The sequence below is a fragment of the Callithrix jacchus genome, chromosome 16 (assembly GCF_049354715.1).
Source record: "Callithrix jacchus isolate 240 chromosome 16, calJac240_pri, whole genome shotgun sequence".
Classification (NCBI taxonomy): domain Eukaryota; kingdom Metazoa; phylum Chordata; class Mammalia; order Primates; family Cebidae; genus Callithrix; species Callithrix jacchus.
Window position 1 is genome coordinate 37,523,739 of NC_133517.1, and position 22,591 is coordinate 37,546,329.

Sequence of the window (22,591 nt, forward strand, 5' to 3'; positions counted from 1 at the left end):
GTACAGCTACATGAATGCTCAGTTGCTCTGAGAGTACATTTTCTGAGAGTGATCCACAAGGCTGTTACTCTGACCTTGCTTTGAGGTGGACACAGTGGCGTAGTGTCTGTGTAGTTTCTTCAGCTGTAATTCACACTAGTGACATTTGTGAATTTCTCAGTGGCCTAGGCTGAGAGAGTTTATGGTGATAGTTGTGGCTTTTCCAGGGGAGGGATTTCTGGGCTGTTTATCAGGTTGGGGTTTATGCTTGGCAGGCCTGGGGTCATGTCTGGTAGCAATAGCCCATGAGGCTACTTATTAGACCCAGGATGCTAGCATATGGCCACTCAGCTGGCAGTGGTGCATGTTTGCTGGGGGGTCACCCACAGGGATGTTTCTCAGGCCAAGTTTGTGAGCACACAACTGCTTCACTGGCTCGGGGGTGTTTCTATGGGAGTGGCGCATAGGATTATATTATAGGCTTAGGATGCAGGTGCAAGCTGCTTGGCTGGCCCATGGGCCATGGGGAGTGGACCATGGGGTTGCTCTTAGGCCTGATATGTGGGAGCATGGCTGCTCAACTGGTCTTTGGTATGTCTGCCAAGGGTGGCTCATGGGGCTGTTTTTCAGTTCTGGAATATGGGTGCTTGGCTGCTTGGGCAGTCTTGGGGAGTATTCACTAGCGGTTGCCTGCCAGACTATTTCTCAGGCCCTGATTTCAGGCATACAGGCCTTGGGCAGACCGGGCATGTCTACAACGGGAAGGGCCCTTTAGGGCTGTTTCTCAGGTCCTGAGCAAGGGTGCATAGCCACTCTGCTGGTCTGGAACAGAGCAGCGAGCTCAAGGGAGGCTCTCCCTGGGTGAAACTGACAGACTGTTCCTCTCGCTGGAAGTATGGCGGTGGGAGTTGGTTTTCCTGCAGTGCAAGACTAGAGTCATAGCTGATCCTGGATCATGGGCCCAGGTTCAGTGTGGTGGGGGTTGTGATATTCAGTTACTTGTGTGGGCTTGGTGAAATGAACATGGAACCCACTTCTGGAGAAGTGCATTGGATACTGGCCCACTGACCCATCAGATGTGGCCCTTATCTCAAGATGATGCCATGCTTCAGCAGCTTGGCTCAGAAGGAGTGTGTGGGGGTGAGGAGTGTGTACCTTTTGGTCTTTATCCAGGGATAGTGTAGCTGCATGAATTCCTGGCAATTCTCTAAACTGGGCTCAGGGCTTGCGAGGACTATGGGATTCTCCAGTTGTAAGGACTGTAGGTGTTTGTGGATGGCAGTGGGGGTCGATGGGGATCTTCTGCTTACCTTTTCCCCACAGTGGGAAGTCTCACCTCACTCTGGGCAGGTCTGATCAGGGCAGGGAGACAGAGCTGTAGAGGCCAGGTATCTCCATGCTGCTTTCCTGGAGTTCTAATCACTAAAGGTGCATCTTCACTCTTCAGCTGTACTCCAGGGCTCTCCCGTTGACACTCCAGTCAAATCTTAGCTAATTATTAATTGCCTTGGTCCTTTCTTGGGGAAGAGGGCACAAATGCAAGGCATCTCTAGTCAGCCATCTTCCTGTCATCACTCTTCAAGTTTTCACATTTTAAAGAACAGTGAGATATAGAGTTACTGTATAGGTGTTAGCAAGATTTAATCATCATTTTTGGATGTTAGTGAATAGCTTAATACTGCTTGAAGCAGTTGAAAGGCAACACATTTTTAGAGAATATAATTTTTAGGAGATAATGGAAGCTTGACTCATTTCTCAGTCGTATATCTCTTCCTTTATTTAAGATACAGAACACAAAGTGGAGGAGCTTGAAATACCAAAATTTAATACATCTACTTTTTTGAATAGATCAAAATTCACTAGGTTAAATATCATCTACCATTTGTTTCTAGGGAAGGATTCAAATGTGAGATTAATCAAAATGATGCAATATGGTGCATTTTTTTGAGGTAGAGGAGAACTTTGTAGAGAAAAGGAAAAGAAAAATACATCTTTGGATTGTTGGTATGGGTTTGCACATAAGTAAGTGCTCATTAAATATTTAATAATGAACAATAAATAAGGAAAAATGACTTTGAAGTTCTAGAACTGGGGAGCAAGTTTCAAATCCTGGGCATACTTCAAATTCCTTCTTCACTATCACTTTCTTAAAAGTGATAAAATCCATTGCTTGGCTCAGCTTTATTATAGTGGACCACAATAGATATTGCAGCAATTAAATAGGGAATGTATAACTGGAAAAACTCACAGGACTCCACAAAGCGTACTTTCAAAAGGTTTTAGTAAAGACAAAGACCACAAAATAGCAGAAAGAGAAAGAAAGCACAGGAAAATATTAGGAAGATTTCAGACATTCGTTTGCAGCTTTCAACGATGTTGCATAGGACACATTTAGTCTCTGGATTACAATCCACTAAGATATGTAAAACCAAGGAGAAATTTACTGAGGAATGTTATGTAGCAAAAATGAGGCTGTGTAACCCAGTGAACCAAGTCTACAGTATTAGTCTGTACAGTATTAGTTTCAGTAAACAGCATAGACAAGCTGGTATTCTTAGGGACCTCTTGGACTTTAAAGAGCATTATTAATCTCAGACTTGAAAAAGCATTATTAATAAAAAGCATTATTAATCCCATGGTCAAGATTTCATCCTTATCTTGACCATGGGAAGATCCATGGTTCTAGGAGCCTGTGGAGACTTATCTCCATAGAGTTGCAAGATAAGCTGCAAGTGAACACTATCTTTACACATATATCTATTTTTTAGGTGGAAAGACCAAGAAAGGATAAAATGTACCAAAGTTTGTTCAATCCAGCCAGTCCCCAGCAAAGTCCTGAAAGAATGAATTCATTTTCTGGTAAGTTTTTATTCCTCTTTTAAACTTTAACCGTGGAACAGAGTAAAGCACTCTCAATGTAATTAAATGTCTGGCAAGTTAATGTGGATAGAGAAATATACAATCTCAGACACTTTGGAGTAAAACTGTGTAACTTTAGGCAGAAGTTCTATTTCATTTTGTTCTTCATAGGTACTATAGAGATAGAGCACATGAGAAATCAGTCCCCAGGCAATCAGTGAGATAGCAGGAGGCAGGACGAAACACTTTATTGTTATTGCTCTCAGCTTGATCTGTAAGGAAAGGTCATGATTTTATTGCCAAATTACCACCAAAAAGACAAAAAAATCAAAAGCCTCTGCTCCTTCACTTAGACATGTGCTTCACCTTGGGCAAGTTACTTGATTCCACTAAACTACGGCTTTCCTATATAAAAAAATGGGAACACTGATACTAACCACATGGGGATGTTGCAAGAATTAAATGAGTCAATATACAGAAAAGTACTACAACACACGGAGGCCTTAATTATAATTCTAAAATGTTCTTGTCAGAGAGGTGGGGATTAATATTTTTCCCTGATGCAATCTTCTAGCAATATCAAGGTACTAAGCAATCAGTCTTTTTAGGATAGTATTATATAGTTCAATTGCTGGTGCCTTGCTCCTTTGAACTTTGATCTGTTTGAAGGAGATCCCTTTATACTTTTCCCTCAGACAAAAAACACTACACATTATTCTAGTATACTACTGTTTCACAGCTAAACCAGCGTGACTCACTGTATTAGGCTTATTGCAATTTCTACCATAAACTTAATAACTTAACACAGATTTATTCTCTGACAGTTCTAAAGTCAGTGTCACTGGGCTAAAGTCAAGGTGTCAAAAGGCTGGTTCCTTTTGGAAGCTCTGAAGGTAGAAATTCATTTCCCAGACTTTTTTAGCTACTACTGGCTGCCTGTATTCCTTGGCTTCCTACATCTTCAACGTGCATCACTCCAATTTTGCTTCCATCATCGAATTGCCTTTTCTGACTCAGATGCCTCTTCTTAAAGGGAAACTTGTGATCACACTGAGTGCATCTGAATAATCCAGGGTAAGTTCCCTGTTTCAAGATCCTTAACTTAGTCAAATCTCAAAAGTCCCTTTTGCCATTTAAGGTAAAATTCACAGGTTCCAGGGATTAGAACATTGGGATCAGGATCATTATGCAGCCTTCTACACATACATTATTTTATACTCATATCAGGAGGAGGTAGGCTGGCTCCACTTTAAGATGTACAGCTGTAGTCTTCAGAAGTCAAGTGACTCATTGGCAGTGTTACTAGTTACAGTGCAGAGCTAGTAAGTCTTTATTTTGCTTTTTGTAAATTCAGGAAGACTTGATTGAAATGTTTGGTTAATAATGACATTTATTTTGCAATAGTTTACAGTTTACAAAAGAGCTGGCACCAAATGATCTTGTTTTGTTAGGATAATCTTATGAGTTAAAAGAGTTTATTTATAAAATTTAAGCCATTTTTCCAATGTCTTTAATGAGCCTCTACAATAAGCCAAGCCCTGTGTTAGGTGATAGGGATACTCTAGTGACTGATACAGGCAAGATCCTATCATGATGTGGTTTATATTCTACTAAGGTAGATGGACAAAACCATAATAAATTGAATAATTGCAAATTGTAATTAAATGCTGCAAGATAACAGATGAAGAAATGGAAGACAAGAGTGATGAAGGGACTCTCACAATGTCACACAATAGTAAATGGAAGAACTAAGTCTTGAATTTAAAGTTTTGAAAACTTTTGTTTTGTGACTGTAGGGTATACATATGGTATACCCTGCATACTCAGCAATTTTTTTGTTACTAATTTTCCCTAGGATGTAATATCATCTGTTCAGTGAGGACCATTTTTTTCTCATGGCTCATGATTATGTTATAACTTAACACAATTTTATCCTCTGTAAGTTCTAAGGTAAGAGGATAAAATTTATGTTAATAGGCATCAATGTACAATTGTCTCTCCTTATTTGCAGGTATTGGTTCCAGGTTCACCTGTGCGTACTAAAATCAATGCATAATCAAATCTTAGAGTTGGTCCTGAAACATCTGAGGATAGAAAAAGTCAGCTTTTCTTATATAGATATTTGCATCCTGAGAATACTATATTTTCAATCTGGTTTTTGTTTGAGTGTGGTGTGGAGAGCCAACTGTACTTATTGAAAAAACATTTGCATATAACTGGATTCATACAGTTCAAATCTCTGCTGTTTAAGGATCAACTGTGGTTGGTTTCCTTGTGACAACTGTACTGCTAGGGCATCACGCTCTTGTGTTTAATACTAAGCAGACTTGGTGAGTGTCAGAGTAAGTCTTTATTTTTATTTTTAGAACCATGCACTCAATAGTGTCTACCTGTCAAGAAGATCCACAGCTAAATTACTAACATAGTGCTCATGTAAGCAAATTTTTATGAATTGTGCTTTCAGGATGATTTATTGCAGCTTTATAGCTTTTGCTGTGACATATTTTATCTACATTTAAAATTTTGTTTAAAATAATAACAAGCTGGAATGCAATTTTAGTAACAGTTGCATTTGGCCAATAAGACAATTTTTAGTAAGTAGTCAGTACGCATGCATTCACCTAGTTATTTTTTAAGTATTGCTTTCTGATTGACACATAATAATTGTACATATTTATGGAGGACAGTATGATATTCTATTACATGTTTACAATGAGTAATAATCAAATCATGGTATTTATGATAGTCATCACTTTGAATATTTATCATTTCTTTGTGTTGGGAATACTCAAAATCCTCTCTTTTAGCTTTTGGAAATAATGCAATAAATTATTGTTAACTATAGTCACCCTGCAGTGCAATAGACTATTGGAAATTATTTCTCCTATCTAGCTGTAATTTTTTTTTTTTTTTGAGACAGAGTCTCAGCATGTCACCAGGCAGGAGTGCAGTGGTACGTTCTCCGCTCACTGCAACCTCTGACTCCCTAATTTGAGCAATTCTCCTGCCTCAGCCTCCCGAACAGCTGGGATTACAGGCATGCACCACCACATCCAGCTAATTTTTGTATTTTTAGTAGAGACGGGGTTTCACCATATTACCCAGATGGTCTCAATGTCCTGATCTTGTGATCTGCCCACATTGGCCTCCCAAAGTACTGGGCTACAGGCGGCAGCCACTGTGCCCAGCTAATCTTGTATCTTTTAATCAGCCTTTCTTTATCCCCTCTCTCCTTTACCTTGTCCAGTCTCTGGTAACTACTATTTTACTCTCTACTTCTATGAGATCAACTTTATTAGCTTCCACAGACTTAGAACTTGTGGTAATTATTTTTTTTGTGCCCGGCTTATTTAATTTAACACAATGTCCTCCAGATGTATCCATGTTGCTGACAATATTAGGATTTCCTTCTTTCTTATGGCTGAATAGTATTTTATTGTGTATATCTATCATATTTTCTTTCTTCATTCACCTGTTGATGGATATTTAGATTGATTCCATATCTTAACTATTGTGGGAGTGCTGGTTTAAATACAGGAGTGCAGCTATCCCCTCAACATACTGATTTCCTTCACTTCAAATATAAGTCCAATAGTGGGTTTTCTAGATCATATGGTAGTTCAGGTTTTTAGTTTTTTGAGGAAGCTCTATACTTTTTTCCTAATGGGTACACAAATTTATATTTCCACAAACAGTGCATAGAGGTCCTCTTTCTCCTCACTTGGTCATGATGTCTAATCTTTTTGATGTGCTGTTGGATGTGGTTTGCTGGCATTTTGTTAGTTTTTGTCTTTTTAATAGTAGCCATTCTAATGGGTGAAATGATAACTCCTTGTGTTTCTGGTTTGCATTTCCCTGATGATTAGTGATACTGAGCATTTTGAAAATGTACTTTTCTGCTATTCATATGTCTTTTTTGATAAATATCTACTCACATAATTTACCCACTGTTTTCCTGAAATGCTTTTTTAAATTAATGCATTATATTTGTATATATTTTTGGGATTTGCTCATGTTTCAATTGGGTTATTATTATTTTTTGCTGTTGACTTCTTTAAATTCCTTGTATATTCTGGATATTATTTTCTTGTTGGAGAAATAGTTTGAAGATAATTTTTTCCCATCATATAGGTTGTCTTTTCACTCTATTAGTAATTATTTCCTTTGCTGTGCAGAAGTTTTTAAGTTTGATAAAATCCCATTTGCCTATTTTTGGTTTTGTTGCTTGTGATTTTGAGGTCTCCTCCACAGAATCTTTGCCGAGACCAAAGTCCTGAAGCATGTCTCCTACATTTTAATCTACTAGTGTTAGAGTTTTGGATATTACATTTAGAATTTGGATCTTACATTTGAATCCATTTTGAGTTGATTTTTATTTTGGAAACAGTGAGAAATAGAGGTCTAATTTCATTCTTCTGCATATGGATATCCAATTTTCCAGCACCATTTTTGAAGAGCCTGTCCTTTCCCCAATGTATGTTCTTGGCAGTTTTGTAAAAAATCAATTGGCTATAAATACATGCAGTTATTTCTAGGTGTTCTGGTCTGTTTCATTGGTCTATGCATCCATTTTTATGCCAGTGCCCTGTCCTGTTTTGGTTACTATAGTTTGCAGCATTATTTCGAGGTCAGGTAGTGTAATGCCTCCAACTTTGTTCATTTGGATCAGTATTGCTTAGGCTATTCAGAGTCTTTCATGGTACCATATACATTTTAGGGTTGTTTTTTTATTTACATAAGGAATGACACTGATATTTTGATAGAGATTACATTGAATCTTAAATTGCTTTGGGTTTCACAGACATTTTAACAATATTAATTCCTCTGATCCATGAACATGGGATGTTTTTCTATTTCTTTGTATCCTTTTCAATTTCTTTCATCAGTGTTTTATAGTTTTCATTACAGAGATATTTGACCTCCATGGTTAAATTTATTTCTAGGTACTTTGTTTCTTTTTAAAGTAACTATTGTAAGTGAGATTGATCTCTTTTTTTTAATTTTTTTTTTTTGCATTTAAGGTTTTGGGGTACATGTGAAGAACATGCAAGATAGTTGCATAGGTATACATGTGGCATTGTGATTTGCAGCCTTCCTCCCCTTCACCTATATCTGGAATTTCTCCCCTTGCTATCTCTCCCCGACTCCCTAACCCCTGCTGTCCCTCCCCTATTCCCCTCAACAGACCCCAGTGTGTAGTGGTCTCCTCTCTGTGTCCGTGTGTTCTCATTGTTCAACACCCACCTATGAGTGAGAACATGCAGTATTTGATTTTCTCTTCTTGTGTCAGTTTGATGAGTATGATGTTCTCCAGATTTATCCATGTCCTTGCAAAGGACATGAACTCATCGTTTTTGATTGCTGCTTAATATTCCATGGTGTATATGTGCCACATTTTCCCTGTCCAATCTATCATTTATGGGCATGTGGGTTGATTCCAGGTCTTTGCTATTGTAAACAGTGCTGCAATGAACATTCGTGTGCATGTGTCCTTATAGTAGAATGATTTATAATCCTTTGGATATATACCCAGTAATGGGATTGCTGGGTCAAATGGAATTTCTTTTTCTAGGTCCTTGAGGAATCCCCATTCTGTCTTCCATAATGGTTGAACTAATTTACATGCCCACCAGCAGTGTAAAAGTGTTCCTATTTCACCACATCCTCTCCAGCATCTGTCTCCCAATTTTTTAATGATCGTCATTCTAATTGGCGTGAGATGGTATCTCAATGTAGTTTTGATTTGCATCTCTCTAATGACCAGTGATGATGAGCATTTTTTCATGTTTGTTGGCCTCATGCATGTCTTCTTTTGTAAAGTGTCTGTTCATATCCTTTGCCCACTTTTGAATGGGCTGGTTTGTTTTTTTCCTGTAAATCTGTTTGAGTTCTTTGTAAATTCTGGATATCAGCCCTTTGTCAGATGGGTAAACTGCAAAATTTTTTTCCCATTCTGTTGGTTGCCGATTCACTCTAGTGACTGTTTCATTTGCCATGCAGAAGCTGTGGAGTTTAATTAGGTCCCATTTGTCTATTTTGGCTTTTGTTGCCAATGCTTTTGGTGTTTTGGTCATGATGTCCTTGCCTACTCCTATGTCCTGGATAGTTTTGCCTAGATTTTCTTCTCGGGTTTTTTATGGTGTTAGGTCTTATGTTTAAGTCTTTAATCCATCTGGAGTTAATTTTAGTGTAAGGTGTCAGGAAGGGGTCCAGTTTCTGCTTTCTGCACATGGCTAGCCAGTTTTCCCAACACCATTTATTAAACAGGGAATCCTTTCCCCATTGCTTGTTTTTGTCAGGTTTATCAAAGATTGTATGGTTGTAGTTATGTTGCCTCTGATGCCTCTGTTCTGTTCCATTGGTCTATATCTCTGTTTTGGTACCAGTACCATGCTGTTTTGATTACTGTGGCCTTATAGAATAGTTTGAAGTCTGGTAGTGTGATGACTCCCGCTGTGTTCTTTTTACTTAGAACTGACTTGGCTCAGCGGGCTCTCTTTTGGTTCCATATGAAGTTTAAGGTAGTTTTTCCAGTTCTGTGAAGAAGGTCATTGGAAGCTTGATGGGGATAGCATTGAATCTGTAAATTACTTTGGGCAGTATGGACATTTTCATAATATTGATTTTTCCTAACCATGAACATAGAATGTTTCTCCATCTGTTTGTGTCCTCTCTTATTTCATTGAGCAGTGGTTTGCAGTTCTCCTTGAAGAGGTCTTTTACATTCCTTGTTAGTTATGTTCCTAGGTATTTTATTCTCTTTGTAGCAATTGTGAATGGCAGTTCATTCTTGATTTGGCTCTCTTTAAGTCTATTATTGGTGTATAAGAATGCTTGTGATTTTTGCACATTGATTTTGTGTCCTGAGACTTTGTTGAAGTTGCTTCTCAGTTTCAGGAGTTTTTGGTCTGAGATGATGGGGTCTTCTAGATATACTATCATGTCATCTGAAAATAGAGACAATTTGGCTTCCTCTTTTCCCATTTGAATAACATTTATGTCTTTTTCTTGCCTGATTGCTCTGGCTAGAACTTCCATTACTATATTGAATAGGAGTTGTGAGAGAGGGCATCCTTGTCTAGTGCCAGATGTCAAAGGGAATGCTTCAAGTCTTTTCCCATTCAGTATGATATTGGCTGTTGGTTTGTCATAAATAGCTTTTATTATTTTGAGATACGTTCCATCTATACCGAGTTTATTGAGGGTTTTTAGCATAAAGGGCTGTTGAATTTTGTCAAAGGCCTTGTCTGCATCAATTGAGATAATCATGTGGTTTTTGTTTTTGGTTCTGTTTATGTGGTGAATTACGTTTATAGACTTGCATATGTTGAACCAGCCTTGCATTCCTGGGATGAAGCCTACTTCATCATGGTGGATAAGCTTTTTGATGTGCTGTTGCAATTGGCTTGCCAGTATTTTATAGAAGATTTTTGCATCTATGTTCATCATGGATATTGGTCTGAAGTTTTCTTTTCTTGTTGAGTCTCTGCCGGGTTTGGTATCAGAATGATTTTGGTCTCACAAAGTGATTTGGGAAGGATTCCCTATTTTTGGATTAATTGGAATAGTTTCAGGAGGTATGGTAACAGTTCCTCTTTGTGTGTCTGGTAGAATTTGGCTGTGAACCCATCTGGACCCAGGTTTTTTTGTGTGTGGTAGTGTCTTAATTGCTGCCTCAACTTCAGCTCTTGTTATTGCTCTATTAATGGTTTTGACTTCTTCCTGGTTTAGGCTTGGGAGGATGCAAGTGTCCAGGAATTTATCCATTTCTTCCAGGTTTGCTAGTCTATTTGCATAGAGTTGTTTGTAATATTCTCTGATGATGGTTTGAATTTCTGTGGAATCTGTGGTGATTTCCCCTTTATCATTTTTTATTGCATCTATTTGGTTATTCTCTCTCTCTTTTTTAATTAATCTGGCTAATGGTCTATTTTGTTGATCTTTTCAAAAAAGCAGCTCCTGGATTTATTGATTTTTTTGAAGGGTTTTTTGTGTCTCTATCTCCTTCAATTCTGCTCTGATCTTAGTTATTTCTTGTCTTCTGCTAGGTTTTGAGTTTTTTTGGTCTTGCTCCTCTAGCTCTTTCAATTTTGACGATATGGTATCAATTTTGGATCTCTCCACTCTTCTCATGTGGGTGCTTATTGCTATTTATTTTCCTCTAGAGACTGCTTTAAATGTGTCCCAGAGATTCTGGTATGTTGTGTCTTCATTTTCCATGGTTTTGAAGAACTTCTATTAGGTTTCGATGAAGTTCTTTATTTCTGCCTTCATTTCATTGTTTATCCAGTCAACATTCAAGAGCCAGTTGTTTAGTTTCCATGAAGCTGTGTGGTTCTGAGTTAGTTTCTGTATTCTGAGTTCTAACTTGATTGCACTGTGGTCTTAGAGACTGTTTGTTATAATTTCCATTGTTTTGCATTTGCTGAGGAGCGATTTACTTCCAATTATATGGTCAGTTTTAGAGTAGGTGTGATGTGGTGCTGAGAAGAATGTATATTCTGTGGATTTGGGGTGGATAGTTCTGTAAATGTCTATCAGGTTTGCTTGTTCCAGGTCTGAGTTCAGGTCGTGGATATCCTTGTTGATTTTCTGTCTGGTTGATCTGTCCAATATTGACAGTGGAGTGTTAAAGTCTCCCACTATTATTGTGTGGGAGTCTAAGTCTCTTTGTAAGTCATTAAGAACTTGCCTTATGTATCTGGGTGCTCCTGTATTGGATCCGTATATATTTAGGATCACTAACTCTTCTTGATTTATCGATCCTTTTACCATTATGTAATGTCCTTTTTTGTCTGTTTTGGTCTTTGTTGCTTTAAAGTCTATTTTATCAGAGATGAGAATTGCAACTCCTGCTTTTTTTTGTTCTCCATTTGCTTGGTAAATCTTCCTCCATTCCTTTATTTTGAACCTTTGTGTATCCTTGCACGTGAGATAGGTTTCCTGGATACAGTACACTGATGGATTTTGGGTTTTTATCCAACTTGCCAGTCTGTGTCTTATGATTGGTGCATTTAGCCCGTTTACATTTAGGGTTAATATTGTCATGTGTGAATTTGATCCTGCTATTTTGATGCTAGCTGGCTGTTTTGCCCATTAGTTGATGCAGATTCTTCATTTTGTTGATGCTTTTTACCATTTGGTATGTTTTTGGAGTGGCTGGTGCTAGTTGTTCCTTTCTATATGTAGTGCCTCTTTCAGGAGCTCCTGTAAAGCAGGCCTGGTGGTGACAAAATTTCTGAGTACTTGCTTGTTTGCAAAGGATTTTATTTTTCCTTCACTTATGAAGCTCAGTTTGGCTTTATATGAAATTCTGAGTTGAAAGTTATTTTCTTTAAGAATGTTGAATATTTGCCCCCACTCTCTCTGGCTTGTTGGGTTTCTGCTGAGAAATCTGCTGTGAGTCTGATGGGCTTTCCTTTGTGGGTAACCTGACCTTTCTCTCTGGTTGCCCTTAGCATTTTCTTCTTCATTTTAACCCTAATGAATCTGAGGATTATGTGTCTTGGGTTTGCTCTTCTTGGGGAATATCTTTGTGGTGTTCTCTCTATTTCCTGGACTTAAATATTGGCCAGCCTTGCTAGGTTGGGGAAATTTTCCTGGATAATATCCTGAAGAGTATTTACCAGCTTGGATTCATTCTTTTCATCACATTCAGGTACACCTATCAAATATTGATTAGGTCTCTTCAAATAGTCCAACATTTCTTGGAGACTTTGTTCATTCCTTTTTGTGCTTTTTTATCTAATCTTACCTTCTTGTTTTATTTTATTGAGTTGATCTTCGACCCCTGATATCCTTTCTTCTGCTTGGTCAATTCGGCTTTGAAACTTTTGCATGCTTCGTGAAGTTCTCATGTTGTGTTTTTTAGCTTCATCAATTCACTCATATTCCTCTCTAAGTTGTTCATTCTTGTTATCATTTCCTCAAATCTTTTTTTAAGGTTCTTAGTTTCTTTGCATTGATTTAGAACATGTTCTTTTAGCTCACGGAAGTTTCTCATTACCCACCTTCTGAATTCTGATTCTGTCATTTTATCAAACTCATTCTCCATCCAGCTTTGTTCCCTTGCTGGTGAGTTGTTGTGATCCCTTGTAGGAGGAGAGGTGTTCTGGTTTTGGGTGTTTTTCTCCTTTTTGTGCTGGTTTTTTCCCATCTCTGTGGATTTATCCACCTGTCATCTGTGTAGTTGCTGATTTTCAGATAGGGTCTCTGAGTGGACGTCCAGGTTGTTGATGATGAAGTTATTTCTGTTTCTTAGTTTTCCTTCTGACAGTCTGGCCCCTCTGCTGTAGGACTGCTGAGGTCCACTGCAGGCCCTGCTTGCCTGGGGATCACCTGCAGCAGCTCCAGAACAGTAAGGGTTGCTAGCAGTTTCTTCTTCTGCTATCTTTGTTCCAGAATGATGCCCTCCAAATGTCAGTCTGATCAGTCTTTTGTGAGGTGATTCTTTGGATGTACAGGGGTCAGGGGGCTGCTTGAGGAGACAGTCTGTTCTTTATAGGAGCTCAAGTGTTGAGCTGTGAGCTCCATTGTTCTTTCAGAGCTAGGCAGGTAAGTTTAAGTCTGCTGCAGCAGAACTCATAAACTGCATTTTTTCCCACACGTGCTCTGTCCCGGGTAGTTAGGGCTTTATTTATGAGTGTCTGTTGTGCTCCTCCCTTTTTTTTTTTTTTTAGGGCTGCCCTGCCCAGCAAGGAGGCAATCTAGTCACTGTCTGCCTGCAGAGGCTTTGCTGATCCCTGCCCTTGTGCCATTGAGCTTCCCTGTAGTCCTGTTTATATGGGTGTGGTTAGAACTGCCTCAGCAATGGTAGCCTGCCTCTGTAACGGCGGACTCTCTGTGTTATGGAGGGTTGCCTCGGCAACAGCAAGCTGCCTCAGCAATGGCGGACTACCTCCCTGGGGTGGAGTGCCTCGGAAATGGTGGATGTTCCTCCCCCACCGAGCTGCACTGTCCTGGGTTCAGCTGTGCTTGCCATGAAACTCTCAACCCCATGCGTTTCCAATTGCTGTCTTTTTTTTGTTGGTTTTTTGTGGAGGTTGGACCTGCTAAGCCTGATCACCTGGCTCCCTGCCTCAGAGCCTTTTTTTTTAAGTTGAACGGTTGACTCTCTCCTAGGTGTTCCAGTCACCTGCTGAAAGGGTGCCGGGATCTGTGTGATTTCCCGTGCAGCGACCCACTGCGCCGGCTGAAACAACAGCTCTGCCCGGAAATCTCCTGGCCAGCCTTAAAAGGGCAACCAGACAAGTGTATTTTGTATGAAGAGCCGCTGCGCCACGGCACTGGCAAAACAGCCATGCCAGCTAAAACAGCCGCACTGGTGACCCGTAGGGCTCCTCTGCCTAGGAATCTCCTGGTCCATGGGCAATAAAGATCTGCCTGGAAATGCAGCATCCACTCAGCCTCTGGGCTTTCACTGGGAGCTGCAATCCTGAGCTGCTCCTAAAAGAGCCATCTTGGATCTCCTCAAGATTGATTTCTTGATTTCTTTTTCAGCTATACTGTTATTGGTGTATAGAAATGCTACTGATTTATGTATGTTAATTTGTATCTTGCAACTTTGTAGAATTGGTTTATCAGTTCTAAGAGGTTTTGGGTGGAGTCTAGGTTTTTCTATATATAAGATTATGCCATCTGCAAACTGGGAGAATTTGATATCTTTCTTTCCAATTATGATGCTCTTTGTTTCTTTCTCTGGACTACTTGCTCTGTGTAGGACTTCCACTACTGTGTTGAATAACTGGGCTGAAACTGAGCAAGCTTGTCTTATTCAAGTTCTTAATGGAAAGGCTTTCAACTTTTTCTTGTTCAGTATGCTACTAGCTGTGAGTTTTTCACATGCAGTCTTTATTGTATTAACATACATTCCTTCCATACATAATTTATTGGGAGTTTTTAACAGTGAAAGGATGCTGAGTTTTATGAAATGAATTTTCTATTGATGTGATCATATAATTTCTGTTCTTTATTCTGTTTATGGAATATGTCATGTTTATTAATTTGCATATGTTGAAACATTCTTGCATCCCTGAGATAAATCTCGTTTGATCTTCATGTGCTGTTGGATTTTGTGTGCTAGTATTTTCTGGAAGATTTTTGCATCTATATTCATCAGGGATATTAGCTTGTAGTAGTTTGTTGTGTCCTTGCTTGGTTTTGGTAACAGGGTAATGCTAGACTTGTAGAATGAATTTGGAAGAATTTCCCTTATTTCAACACTTTGGAACAGTTCAAGAAAAATTAGAATTAGTATTATAAACTTTTCTTTAAAAGTTTGGGAGAATTTAGCATTAAAACTATCCAATTATGGCCTTTTGTTGGGAGACTTTTAATCACGTTTTAAGTTTCATTATCCACTTTTTTTGTTTATATTTTCTAATCTTTCTAATTCAATCTTGGTAGTTTGTATGTGTCTAGAAATTTATTCATTTCCTCTGGTTTTTCAATTTGTTAGTAAATATTTGTTCATAAGAGTCTCTAAGAATCCTTTGTATTTCTGCACTATCAGTTGTAATGTTTTTTTTTTTTTTTACTTATTTTTCATTTGATTTATATAGGTCTTTTTCTCTTTCCATATTTAGTGGTGTACCTAGTGGCTTGTTAATTTTGTTTACCTTTTCCAAAAACCAACTGTTTGTTTTGTTGATTCTTTGTAATTTTTTTAGTCTTCATTTCATTTATTTATGCTCTGATTTTTATTGTTTTTTTTTCTACTAATCTTGGATTTGGTTTGTTTTTGTTCTTCCCATTCCTTGATGTGCATTAAGTTGTTTATTTGAAATATTTCTATGTTTTTGATGTAGGTGCTTATAAATTTTTTCTCTTAGTACTGCTTTTGGTTGGTTATGTAGGTTTTGATATATTGTGTTTCTGTTTCCATTTATTTTGAAAATTTTAAAGTATTTTCTTATTAAATTTCTCATTGACCCATTGGTCATTCAGGAGCATGTTGCTTAATTTCTGTGTTTGTACTTTGTTTTCAAAGTTTCCCTTGTTTTTATTTGTAGTTTTATTCCATTGTGGTCAGAAATTATACCTGATATGTTTTCAATTTAAAAAAATTTGTTGAGACTTGTTTTGTAGACTAACATATGGTCAATCCCGAAGAATGAGAAGATTGCGCATTCTGCAGCTGTTGAATAAAATGTTCTATAAATGTCTGTTAGGTCCTTTTGGTGTATAGCACAGTTTTAATCCAATGTTTCTTTGTTGACTTTCTGTCTAGGTGATCTGTCTAAAGCTGAGAGCAGAGTTGAGGTCTTCAACTATAATTGTATTGGGGTTTATCTCTCCCTTTATATCTAATGATATTTGCTTTGCATATCTTCATGCTCTGGTGTTGAGTGTATAGATATTTACAATTGTTACATCCTCTTGCTGAGTAATCTCTGTCATTATAGAATACTTTTCTTTGTATTTATATTTTTGACTTAAAGTCTATTTTATCTAATGTAATTACAGCTATTTCTGCTCACTTTTGGGTTATGATTGTGTAGAATATTTTTTTTTGCATCCTTTTACTTTCTGTATTATTTCTATCTTTATAGGTGAAGTGAGTTTCTTGAAGGCAGTATATTATTTGGTCATTTTTTAAAGATCCTTTTAGTCAGTCTGTATTTTTTAGTTGGGGAATTTAATCCATTTACATTCAAGGTTTTTATTGACAGGTGAGGACTTTCTCCTGCCATTTAAAATATTATGCTTCTGGTTGTTTTGTATATTTTCTGTTTCTTTGTTTTTCTCTTATTGTTTATCTGTATGATTTGGTGGTATTCTGTGGTGATCAGGTTTGACTCATTTGTGCATCTACTATTTCAATGAGTTTTATACTTTTATACCATTTCTCATGATAGTAGTTACTGTCCTTTTGCTGCCAGATGTAGAACTCCCTTAATCATCTGAAAGTCCTGAAAAACTACCTTTCTATTAAGAATTCTTTTTAAGTAATGATGAAGATTGACTTTTAGTGTGTATTGGTCCATATTCACTTTTCACCTCTGCTGGGAAAATAATATTTCTAAATTTTTCCCTAATGCATTGATACATAAGATGAAAAATACTTCCCTTATGCTTTGTCCATCGTCATGATGCTTGGCAGAAAATGCTAATGACTCAGCATGTCTCCCCAGGGTATTCAGTATACTTGTGTACTCGTTTTAAAATTTATACATATTGCCTATTTCAGTCACCTCTCCTGATAGTCTATTGCCTCTTCTAATTACTCTCATGAAAAATAAATGCCATAATATTGATTTTAACCTTCTTCATTAGCAAAATCAGAATGCAGTACATAATTCCCTTTTGGAATTTAAATAGACTTTTCCTATTATACTGTGGACCTTTTCATGCTGTAGTCCATATAACACCCATGTTCCGGTGTGAGTTTGGATTAAAGAAGTGACTAACCATTTTTTTTTTTTTGCCATCATCTAGAGCTGAGAAGTCACTTTGCTGAGAATGTCTGCTTTTATCTGCTTTAACAATTAGCCTCTCACATAAGATTACGTCAACAACAAGGTTGTATGACTATATAATACTTGAACAACCACAGGCTTATCGTTTTTGTTTTTATTTTATTTTATTTTATTTTTGCTTTTACAGGCTTTGCATTTAGGGTTATACTAGCTTCCAAGTGGACTGAATAATTTTCCATAATTTTTAATGCTCAGGCATAGTTGTCCTGACATGGAGACTATCTGTTTCTTAATAATTTTATAAAAATTCAACAGACAAATTCTCTACCTTAAAAAGCACTTTAAAAAGTAATTCCTCAATAACGTTTTATGTTCTTCAGATTTTTTAAAACTTCTTGAGTCATTTAGTTATTCATATTTTCACAGAAATAGCTCCAATTTACTTATCTCTGATTCTCAAAGAGTATTTCCAGACCAGCAACATCAGCATCCCTGGGAACTTGTTAGAAATGAGATTTATTGTGTGTGTGTGTACCACTACACGTCTACTGAGTCAGAAACTCTTGTTTTAATAAGCTCTGTAGGTTATTGTGGTACATGTTAAAGTTCTAGATCTTCAAACTTATTAGCTCAAATTTAACATTTTTACCTAGGCTTTAAAAGTAATGTAAATCTCTTCCACATTTTAATTGTATCCTCTTTCTAACTCTTCTTTTTTGGTCTTTTAAATGACTAGCTTGGTAAGAGTATAATCTTTTTCTTGACTTGAAATAATCAGCTCTTGGATTTATTTATCAGTTGGCTTTATTACCGGATGCTATAATGAATACTGGATGCTTTATTACCAGAGAAAATAATTAATATCAATAGGAAGTGAAGTTATTTTTTAATTTTAAAAAATTACATGAGTGTAATAATAATTTTTTATAAGTATAGTAATTAATTTTGGTCTTTAACATTTCTGGCTTTGAAATAAAAGTGTTTATGTGCCATATTTTTCATTCTAATGTCTGGGGCACAGATAAATAAATCCTGATACTCTGGAGCGTGCTACATAGAATTATCCACATGAGAAGCAAGTTAATTGCACATCACGGCCTACTATTTGGAGAGTCTGCTTTCATTATTTCTATTTCGGCACGTGTTTTTAGAGAACTTGTTGTTTTCTTGTGTCCACTATGTCTTAATTCAAATTGTAGTCACAGAGACTTTCCATAATATCTAATTTCTGTTGCTATATAAAATGTCTGGCCAGATGCAGTAGCTCACACTTATATTCTCAGAACTTTGGGAGGTCAAGGCAAGAGGATCACTTGAGGCCAAGAGTTCTAGACCAGCCTAGGCAACATGGTGAGACCCTGCCTCTACAAAAGATTTTTTTTCTTTTTAATTAGCTAGATGTGGTGGCACACACCTGTTGTGCCAGATACTCAGGAAGCTGCAATAGGAGGATCCCTTTAGCCTAGAAATTTGAGGCTTCAAAGAGCTATGATTGAAGCACTGCACTCCAGCCTGGGCAACAAAGCAAGACTGTATCTCTTAAAAAATATTAAAAAAAAATGTCTGCATGTGGTTTTGTGGTGGCCCTGACCCCACTCATACACCAAGTTATTTATGCTATGATGTAGGCTGTATAATAAATAGATCATCCCAAATGTACCTTTATCCCAATTTGGTGAAAAATGAATTTAGCTTTTTTTGGTGTGTTATGTAGTAATAGAGGAAATGGTCAATAATCAGAAACTAAACTTTATTTACAAACTCTGGTATCTGTTTTCTAATAGACTGATGATGGCTTTTATCTTTATTATTTCCACTCTCTAGTTTTCCTTAGAATTACTTAGTTCATTTTGTAACTTCATGAAGTTTATTAATTCTTGTTCTTGTTCTTTTTCTTTGGTACTTTTTTCTTATCCTTCTGTTATTACATTTAAATAAGCTTTAAAGTTTTTTGGGGTGTTTTAGAGGCTAGGTTTTTTTTTCTCTTAATATATTTTTTTAAGTTTATTGAGATATAATCTAATACTCTACAACTTACCCATTTAAAGTGTACAGTTTGCTGACTATATATAAATTCTCAGAGTTGTATCATCCAAAGATTTATCAGTTCTCAGTGTTACTTTTCCCATGTTTTGCAGCATTTTTACTAAACTGTTTTTGCTGTGTGTTCTGATTACTCTTTCTTGAAATAGCAAGGAATTTATTTACATATGGTGTTACCAGTACACAGGGTTAGTGAATTGTCCTTGGACTCTCTGTTCATTATGTCATGGACAAATTTCCTTCACAAACAAACATTGAAATGACAGGTTTATGTGTGTAACTGTCAGACCTGTTTCATTTTCTAGGAGACATTCATTCAGCATGAGTCTTTTGGACTGTGGTAAGATCTTCACTATCCTCTCTCATTCTTAGACACTTGAACTCATGAAATACATAAAGATCCATGTCCTCTGTCAGTATATACTGCCACTGGATAGTTCCTATATGACCACACTTGGGCAGGATGGGTCTGACATTCTAACCTGTGAAGAAAAGAAATTCTTTTCCCAGATTTGTTTGCTTTTCCCTGAGCTCCATCCTGATTTCTAAGAGGAAGACAAAATTAGGTAGATGTCTTATGCCATAATGATGTTATAAGATTTAAGGCAATTAAATATCTTCGATTGCCCAGGACTTTCATTCCCAGACAAACCAAGACAGGTTGGTCATCCTAAGAGTAGCCACCACAGGAAATGATCCAACAAGCAGGGCAGATCTTCCATCAAAGAGCCTCTGAAATTTCTACTCTGCTGTTAGAGATGGCTGCTCCCTAGCACTGTGGGTCACAGGGTAGCCTTTACAGAGCTCACTCTACCTGGGAATAGGGTGAGAGGGGCAGGATATTGTGTACTGTCTGTCCTATTTTATCTGTTATAAATGTTCTTGAAACATCTCTATTTTCTTGCAAAGTAGAGACATGAAGAGGTGGTACCCCCAGTTCCCAAGTCTTTTCTAAAGCTCTCTTCTTCAGAGTGTGGAGCTGGGAAACCTGGCTGGGAATTGCTGCTCTGTCGCTTGGTAGCAATATAGCAGAGGGCAATTTACTTTACCTCTCCATGTATCAGTTTCCTCACCTGCAAATGGGCATGGTAATAACTCCTACCTGCAAAGCAAATAGAATAGTGCCACGCACATAGTAAGTACTCAATACGTGTTAGCTATTAGTATTTGTTTTTTTTTTCTTCTGCGTATATCATGTATGTAGAGTTTCTTGCTTTGGCTTTCTATTTATCCTTTGACTCCAAGTTCCTGGTACGACGATTCTGAACAGAATCAGAATTTAAAGCTATTAAAGATTATGGCTTTAGTTTGGCTGAGCACAGCACTAAATGATTAAAACTGGCCTTGAATTTTGTCTGTAGTTTTAAAGTTCTTTCAGGATCTCAGAGCTTACTTATTGCTTTGCTGTGGGTGTTGGTCAGGGGTTCACAGAAATCCTTTATGTCATAGATTCTCTTTGGAAATCTTACCCTTTGAAAACTTCTGCTTTCCATTGGTCTTGGGTAATCTATTCTACTTTGTCAGTATTTTTTTTCCAGTGCCTCTGCCTAAGATTCTCTTTTCTCGAAAATTCATATGCAAGTTTTTCAGCCTTGACTTCCACAGACAACAAAAAGGGAGGGAAAAGGATAGGGTAAAAAAAAACCTGTATATCTGAAAAATACTTGAAATGAACTAAAACCAGAAACCTTTGTATATGAACTCTTTCTACTCTAAGGCCAGCCTGTTTGGGCCCCAGAAGTGAATTATTACAAGGACTGATTTTTGCCTGCTTCATTTGAGATGCTGCCATCATAAGATTCACGTCTTAACTCTTAGCATTGGGGTCCCAAGTGAACTTTCTCTGAATTTCACAATGAATCTCTCTCTCTCTCTCTTTTTTTTTTTTTTAGAAAGGGAGGAAGGGAGGAAGGCAGGAAGGGAGGAAAGGAGGAAGGGAGGGAGAGAAGGGAAGGAAGGAAATCGAGCAATGAGAGAGACATTGCTGACCTGGATCTAGAGATCTACAAGTTGATTTCTTTTTTTTCTTTTTTTGAGAGAAGGAAAGAAAAAAAAGGAGTGAAGGAGAGGAAGAAAGAGGAAGAAAAAGAGGGAGAGAGAAGGGAAATGTTGCTTTATTCTAAAAAAAAATGGGTACTAATAATGGCCAATCAATGTTTCATTTAAACCTATGAGTAGGTGTGATGTGGTATTGACAAGAATGTATATTTTGTGTATTTAAAGTGGAGAGCTCTATAAATATTTATTAAGTTTACTTGTTCCGGATCTGAGTTCGAGTCCTTGATATCCTTATTAATTTTCTGTCTCGTTGAGTCTAAGTCTTTTTATAGGTCTTATGTATCTGGGTGTTAGGATCATTAGCTCTTCTTGTTGCATTGATCCTTTTACCACTATATCTTTGTGGCTTTAAGATCTATTTTATCAGATATGAGAATTGCAACTCCTGCTTTTTATTTATTTATTTATTTTTGCTCTCCATTTGGTTGGTAAATCTTTCTCCATCCCTTTGTTTTGAGTCTTTGTGTATCCTTGCAAGTGAAATGGGTCTGGATGTAACATGCCATTGGGTTTTGGCTGTATCTTTTGATTGGGGGATTTAGTCGATTTAAATTTAGGGTTACTGCCATTTGACGTTAACTGGCTGTTTTATCCATTCGGTGATGTAAATTCTTCTTTATGTGGATGCTCTTTACTTTTTGATATATTTTTAGAAAGGCTCATACTGGTTGTTTCTTGCTATGTGTAATGCTTCTTTCAGGAGCTCTTGTAAAGCAGGTCTGGTGGTAATAAAATCTCTGAGTACTTGCTTGTTCATAAAAGATTTTATTTTTCCTTCAGTTGTGAAGCTTAGTTTGGCTGGATATGAAATTCTGGGCTGAAAGTTCTGTTCTTTAAGGATGTTGAATATTGGCCCCCACTCTCTGCTGGCTTGTAGGGTTTCTGCTGAGAGATCTGCTGTAAGTCTGATAGGCTTCCCTTTGTAATTAACCTGATCTTTCTTTCTGGCTGTCCTTAGTAATTTCTCCTTCGTTTCAACCCTGGTGAATCTAACGATTATGTGCCTTGGGGTTGCTCTTCTTGAGGAATATCTTTGTGGTGTTCTCTGTATTACCTGGGGTTGAATATTGTCCTGCTATGGTAGTTTAGGAAAATTTTTCTGAATAATATCCTGAAGAATATTTTCCAGCTTGGATTCATTCTCTCCGTTGCATTCAGGTACACCTATCAAATGTAAATTTGGTCTTTTCACATAGTCCCACATTTCTTGGAGACTTTGCTCATTCCTTTTTATC

The 22,591-nt window shown here is 37.3% G+C and overlaps 1 protein-coding gene across 4 annotated transcripts in view; it reads left to right on the top strand.

The window, feature by feature from the left end:
• LOC108588667 (uncharacterized) overlaps positions 1-22,591 on the top strand; it is a 708,321-nt gene that overhangs the window by 129,239 nt on the left and 556,491 nt on the right. For all 4 annotated transcript variants that reach the window (XR_013527909.1, XM_078352723.1, XM_078352724.1 and 1 more), the window contains one exon: positions 2,748-2,838. The gene's annotated coding sequence lies outside the window, so the exon portion shown is untranslated. The remainder of the gene's footprint in view (positions 1-2,747; positions 2,839-22,591) is intronic.